Raw genomic sequence first — 8231 nt, forward strand, 5'->3', positions numbered from 1 at the left:
TCCATGGCCTGAAACCAAGTATCGGTTTCAGTCGGATTGGTGGTTCCCTTGAACTTAGGTGGATTAACCTTTAAGAAGGTTGCCAGTGTCATCGGGCCCTAAGCTTCCCTTCCGCCATTGCCATTATTGTTTATCTGTTGCCCAAGAGCCTCCGCAGTGGCCTGCATAGCAGCAGCCATATTCTCCAACACCGCCATAAGGTTTACCGGGTAATTCGGGTTGATTTCCAGTTCCTGCGTATTAGTACGACCTCTTTCACGTCCCCGACCGGGTCCACGAGGTGTCATCTGGTTCCTATACACACCAAACAATCGATATCAAGTTGATCAGTCTCAATATCAGAAGTATAGTGCTTCAAAGTACCAAAGGTACACTCATGGACTTTATGCTAGATGTATCGGTTAGATACCCTAACTAGCACAGGCACAGACTCAGAGTATGCATTGAAGCATAGGCAGTTCCATCCCTCAGGCTCACGAGGACGAACTGCTCTGATACCATAATGTAACACCCTAATATGCAAATCCTTATGCTCGAGTCATAAGTCAATGATATTACGGTGGTATCGGGTGTTTACAAGCTCAACCTGGAGCGAGTGGATTCACCACTACTACCGCTACTACCCAGGCGTCACAATCTCTGACCTGGAGCAAGGGGGACGAACCACAACCCTTGCTACTACCCGGGGTCTCAATCTCTCTCCTGGAGCAAGTGGGACGAACCACAACCCTTGCTACTACCCAGGATCTCAAAACATACATTCGTTCAGTTTAGAAGCAATCATCACTGTTATCAAATCTCAAACATTAACCTGGAGCAAGCGGGACGAACCACAACCCTTGCTACTACCCAGGATCTCAAAACATACATGTATTCAAAAATCCATAATTAAACTCATTTATCATAAACATCCTTTCCCGTCTCATACCCGGAGCAAGTGGACAACGCCACTGCCTACTACCCGGGGTCACACATCACATTTCAACCCTTTTCATTGTTATCCGTGTAACACATTCATTCATTAATCATATATGAATTTATACTCAGTCATAAACAATAATGGCTTTGCCGTAACCCGGCAATAACTCAGCCATCCGGCCCATGGTTCAATCAAGAACCGGCCATTTATCAACAAATATAGCCCTTCGGCTCATGGCATACACGGTACTCCCACCGTCACCCTCCATATCTCATATAATCATCTTTGATCATCATTGATCATAACTTTTCCCCTTGCTTCACTCGCAAGTTACCACATCCCCTAGCTCCTTTCTCATTTCTAGGCATATCATAATGATTTAATACATAAGGGGTGAAATCGGAGGCTTAGAAGTATGAGATTTGCCTTTAAAAACTCAAAAATCAACTTTGGCATGAAAATAGGGCCACGCGTACGCGCACTCCACGCGCACGCGCGGATGGCCAAAAACTCATCGACGCGCAAGCGTCATACGCGCGAACGCGCAGGTTGAAAAATATCAAAACGGCGCGCAAGCGTCAACCACGCGTACGCGTGGGTGCTCTTGCGCCCAGGCACAAAACTGGCACAACTCTGGCACAACTCTCTGGAAAATAGCTGGGCATATGGTGCAGCGCATCGACGCGCCCGCGCACGCGTGGATGGTGCTTTCTGGAAGAACGGCGCGCACGCGCCAAGTGCGCCAACGCGCGTAGGGTCGTTCTGCTAAAAATTTTCTAAGTTAAAAGCTGCAGAATTTACAGATTCAACCCCCAATCTTCCGACGGTCATAACTTCCTCATTTTAAATCATTTTTCACCCGTTCTTCGAACGGCATGGACATCCCGGATCCAATTTCATTTCTAAACAGATTTGGCAGAAAACGGAGGTCCGTAGTCCAGGTTATGTCCCGTCAAAATATGCCCAAAAACCATGTTTTCATACACAACCACAAGGTGCCATTTTCAAAACAAGCCATTTTCAACACTTTTCAAAATCAACCAAAACATGCCAATTTCATCCCTTTCTTTGAAATCAATCAAAATATACTAAAATCAACATCAACCCTCCTCAACTCACACATTAACACTTTCTCAAACTCAAACACATTTACATATCATACACTCTTCCTCATGCCAAATTTCAACAACACTATTTCCAATCAACCATCATTATACATAATCAATATCATACTCACTATCACGTGGTTTCACCCACAAATCAACCTTAATCATTCCTCAAGCATATATCACAACATACATATCTCTAATGCATCATCATACCATCAAGGCATCAATAGTCATAATTACATATATGACCACATAATATGTCTCAACCAAAACCAAACATACCTCATCTATATAATTTCACTCAAATTTACCAAATTCCACACTTCAACTCTTCAAACCTTATTATTCAATAACCAACCCAATCATTCATATATTCATTACCGGAAATTCATCCAATCACTTGTGTCATCATACAATGCACACATCACTTACCTTTCTTACCTCTTTCCGGCCTCCGGCCCAAAATTCACGGCCTCCGGCCCAATTTTCACAATTTAAATGCATAAACCACAAATCAATACTCATTACCCAATACATCAAATTCTCAATACACCAAGCATACAAGGCCACACAATTCTCAACCCAATCATTAATTCACATTACATACCAACTATGCATATTAGCACCAACCATTTACACAATCCAAACTTAATCCTAGGGGCATCTAGCCTAGGAATTCTCATCACAACACACGGTACTTAAATGAAACTTAAACCGTACCTCTTGTAGCCAAATCAATTGAGCCTCTTCTTTGAAAGTCTTCACCAACCTTAGCTCCAAGCCTTACCAAAGCTCCTCAAGCAATACCAATCTCCCAATTGTGCACCAACATCATCAAATACACTAACATAACCAATATCACATACATACATCAACCTAGGGCTCATAAAAATGACAAATCACAAGGGTTTGAGCAATTCTTACCTCAGCCCATATGAAGTAGGGATAGAACCCACTTAGAATCCATGTTGGAGTATCCCTAAACACCCAAAATCACAAGATTTCAACACTAACTACCCAAAAACGTGTAACAGTGGGGAATTTCGAAAACTGGGCAGAGATGAATGGAATACTCACTACAAAACTTAAATAGAATTGTAGAGAATGAGAAGAGCGATGCGTGGCCGCAAACGGCTCGTCAATCGGAGCTCCGTAGCTCAAGTTATGGTGGTTTGAAGATCAAAGAGAGTTAGGTTTTCTCTCTTCTCTTCTCTCTTCTCAATTTCAGCGCCCCAACCCTTCTTTGTAGGGTAAAATGAGCTGAAATGCTCATAACTAATGTTTATATATGTTGGGTCTTGGGCCCACTTAGGTCCGGTTCACTTATTTTTGTCCGTTGGCCCAATTTTGGGCCAAAACCTTTAAGATTAGCGTTCTAAATCGCACTTTAAATATTTCTACCTTCCCTAATTATAATTCCTCATTTCTTAATCTCATTTACTCATAATCAATTTTCTCAGCTGTAGTACCAGACAGATCTCAGCCGGTACTGCCGGTCAAAATTCCACTGCACGCTTTTACGCAGAAAACTATGTTTTTCGACTCGGAAAAATTCACTGAATCCAAATATCATATTTAAATTATCAAATTCCAATTGCCAAATCTTCCAACCATATTCGCTCCTATTTAACTTATTATTTAATTAATTTCGGTTAGACCGGGTATTACATTGTTTGAGACTGAACTTGTCTCCTTTAGCTACGGGTGTATCCATTGGTCTACAATTTTCCATGCCATATCTACTTAAAATCTTTTTGATATAGTTCTTTTGTGATAATCCAAGAATACCTTGAGAATGATCTCTTAGTATCTCGATTCCTAATACAAAAGAGGCATCACCAAGATCTTTCATTTCGAATATGTTCGATAGAAATTTCTTAATTTCATGAAACAAGCCTATATCATTGCTCGCAAGTAAAATTTCATCAACATATAAGACCAAAAAAAGTATTTACTCCTATTGAATTTGCGGTATACACATTCATCTATAATATTTACCTCAAAACCATATGAGGTAATGCCTTAAACTTGTGATACCATTGACGGGAAGCTTGTTTGAGATCATAGATGGGTTTTCTCCCTTTTTCTGTTGGATCTCCTTAATGGTACTTCTTGAGGTTGTTGAGCTTGCTGTATGGGTTGGGGTTGAGGAGGATTCTCATTATTTTCCGATACTGTAGTAGTATCTTGAGCAACAACAATATTCTCATTGTTCTCTTGTACTGTAACTGGATCTACAGTAGGATTCTCATTTTGCTCTTGTACTATAACTGTATCTTGAACAACAATAGGCACAAGGACCTGATCATTGTCAGTTACAGAATCCTCATCAAAAGCAACATTCCTAATATTTCCTTCCTCCCAAACTCAACATTCTCAAGAAATCTCGCATTTCCCGTTTCAAAAATAGACCTTGATGCAGGATTGTAAAACTTGTACCCCCGTGAGCGCTCAGCATAACCAACAAAGTAGCAACTAATTGTCCTTGAGTCCAATTTTCTTTCATGCGGCCTATAAGGTCACGCCTCAAATGGACATCCCCAAATATGCAAATGCTTTATACTAGGCCTTTTTCCAGTCCAAATTTCATATGGGGTTTTGTTAACTGCTTTGCTTGGCACCCTATTAAGGATGTATACTGTGCGGTCTTTAAGGTTTCTCTCCAGAGTGATTCAGGCAAGGAAGAATGACTAATCATACTTCTCACCATGTCCTTAAGAGTTTGGTTCCTTTGTTCTGCAACACCATTCATGCTAGGTTTGTCTGGCATGGTGTATTGTGGAACAATACCACACTCCTCTAGGAAAAGAGCAAAAGGCCCAAGACGTTGCTCACCTGAACCATCATATCTTCCGTAGTATTCACCACCATGATCAGATTTGACAGCTTTAATTTTCTTTCCAAGTTGAAGTTCAACTTCAACTTTGAAAGACTTGAAAACATCCAAGGCTTGGGACTTTTCATGAATTAAATATAGATACCCGTAACGAGAGTAATCATCTATGAATGTAATAAAGTACCGTTATCTATTCCAAGAGACAGTAGGGAATAGGCCACATATATCGGTATGTATCAGTTCTAAGACATCTTTAGCTCTCTCGGTACCTAATTTCCTTTCGTTTGTCCTTTTCCCCTTTATGCACTCAATGCAGACTTCAAAGTCCGCCAATTTTAGGGGTCCAAGAATTCCATCCGACACGAGCCTCCGAATTCTCTGTTTAGAGATGTGACCTAGGCATTTGTGCCATAATGATGCCGAATTCTCATTTAGTTTTTGTTTTGTACCCATTTGCAGTATTTCATTATTATAGGAATTTAAGTCAAGCCTATATAGATTATCCACCAAATGACCAGAGCAAATATTATTCGAATTATAGAAGAGACTGACTTTATTGTCTTCGAACGAACAAAAATAACCTGATTTGTTCAAACGAGAAACAGAAACCAAATTCTGTCTAAATGACGGTACATAAAATGTCTCTAATAAATCCAAGTAAAATCCACTCGTGGAACATAATCTAAAGGTTCCTATAGCCTCGACTGCAACTATATTGCCGTCTGCCACATAGATGTATCTTTCAGCATCACTTGGCGGTCAGCTCCACAGGCAACCCTACATAGTAACACTTACATGAGTAGTAGCAGCAGAATCTACCCACCAAGTATCAACAGGTGCATAACTTAAACTAGCCTTAGAACAAATGAAAGTAAGAATTATACCCTTCTTTACATGCTAGGTGGCATATTTGGTACAATCCTTCTTCATGTGTCCCACCTTCTTACAGAAGAAACAAGTTGAAACTCGATCCTGTTTCTTAGCCTTTTTCTGTTGAGAAGGCATATCCGCAACACTATCACGCTTTATTTTATACTGAGAAGATGAATCCATGTGAGCACTTTTAGTCTTATCTTGTTGTAGCCTCTCTTCTTCTTGCACACTGTGAGATATAAGTTTATTTAAGGACCAAGTGTCCTTCAGAGTGTTATAACTCACTTTGAATTGCCCAAATTGTGCAGGAAGGGAAATCAAAATGAAATGTACGAGTAACTCTTCAAACAACTCTAACTTTAGTGCTTTCAATTTTGAAGCAAGATGAGACATTTCCATAATGTAATCCCTTATGTTCCCTTTACCTTTATACCTCATGGAGACAAGTTTGCTCAAAAGACTACTTGCCTCTGCCTTTTCATTCTTGGTAAAGAATTTTTCAACATCCTTTAGGAATTGTTTGGCATCTTTATCCTCGGTAATTGAGTCCCGAAACGCCTTAGGAATTGAGCGTTTCATGATCATAATGCTCATTCGATTGGATCTCTCCCACTTCTCTATTTTAACCTCATTGAGATTTTCCGGAGTGGAAGTGGGTTTCTTCTCTCGAAGAGCTATATCTATATCCATACAACCGAGGATAATCTCCACGGTATTCTTCCAAACCTTAAAGTTTGAACTATTCAGCATAGGAATACTGCTAATTTGTGCAGAAACATTGGTAGTTAAAGCCGTAGATTCTAGATTAGAACAAAAGGAACATGCAGTAAACATTAGTTAAATAATAGGATAAAGTCCATATTGAGATATCTAGAACAACATTAATTTTCAATCTTTAGATAGAAAAATTAACTGTAAGTGATGCTCTCATTGCAGTAATTAAATATTGTCAAAATTCCTGTCACACATTAAGCCTTTCTTTGGACCGACTAAATGCGCACATGGAAACTTAAACTTCGCAACCTATTTATTACCGCATATATTTTCTATTAATTGGCCAAACAATAACCTTCCTTTGAGCCGATCATTGACCGCATAATTAATAGAAAATAAACGAAAGTGTATAATGCTTATTATTTCGCCAAACAATAAACTTCCTTTGAGCCGATTATTGTCCGCATAAATAACAACCATTACTTTATTCTTAATTAGTTACCCAAATATTTATTTACCATCAATATGTGTATGTAATTTGGCCAAATATAAGCCTTCTTTTGGGCTGACCAATATTTCGCATGAATTATATATCACCATATTCCTAATGTTTTAAATAAATCAATTTGCACAAAAGATGCTACTTTGACAGCATAATGTTCAATTAATTTATTCTAAAACCAAATCTTTATAAAATAAGTGGGTATAATAATCCAAATTGTTATTAATTTCTTTACGTAACAATTAAATAATATTTTTTTATTATTCAAATATTATTAATATGTACATATAACTTGGTCAAATATAAATATACAATAACGCACACAGTCGTAACATCTAATACATATACATGTATATTTTATGCAATATTATAATGTAATATGGAACGCATATATATATTGACCCAGAGAAATAAAACTGAATATTTTGATGATTAAATTATAAATAGCTTTGATACTATTTGTTGGAATAAATTAATTTCAATAACTCAGATCATCCATATTAAATCACTAAAAATATATCATAATGCGGAAGTGTACCTTTACTTGTAGAAATTAGAAATTGATAGAAAGATTTAGTCTTGTGGTTCTTTCGATCTTCTGGCTGAATTGTGACTCTTTTGATGGAGAAAGAGTAACAAAGGCGACTTTTGGTATATTAGAGACTGAAACCCTGTAGGTATATCTATATTTGAGTATGACACCCATTAAATCCTTAAATCCAAATAAAATAGTATCTAAAGCCCAAAAGATAATATATCTAAAATCCAAAAAGATAATTATCTAAGAAACAAAAGATAATATCTGATTTTATTCTTATTTAATTCCAAATCAAAAATAATAATGACTTATTCAATTAGTATTTATAACAATAAATAAGATCATCATTATATAAATTATTTAATTTGTGATTACAATTAATATATGTATTGCGCACAAACAAATTAAGAAATTAAATAATTTTCTAACATTTTGATGAGTCATGTAGACATATTTATCAGATACATGTTCTTGTATTTTCTGTAGGTACATATCAAAAAATATTTTGATATTATTCATAACGGTATATATAAAATGAATAATTCATCGGTGGTTAAAAAATGAAATACAATAAAAGTAAAATGAAATGCCAACTTTAAGCAAACTTATTGATTTCAATATAAGTAAATTCATTTCAATTTCTTCATGTAAACATGATATACCAGTACCACGATTCCTTTTTTGAATGACATGTAAAATTGAAGTGATTTCCACACAACACGACAATTTAGCAAGAATAA

Source organism: Arachis ipaensis, chromosome B05 (assembly GCF_000816755.2).
Source record: "Arachis ipaensis cultivar K30076 chromosome B05, Araip1.1, whole genome shotgun sequence".
Lineage (NCBI taxonomy): Eukaryota > Viridiplantae > Streptophyta > Magnoliopsida > Fabales > Fabaceae > Arachis > Arachis ipaensis.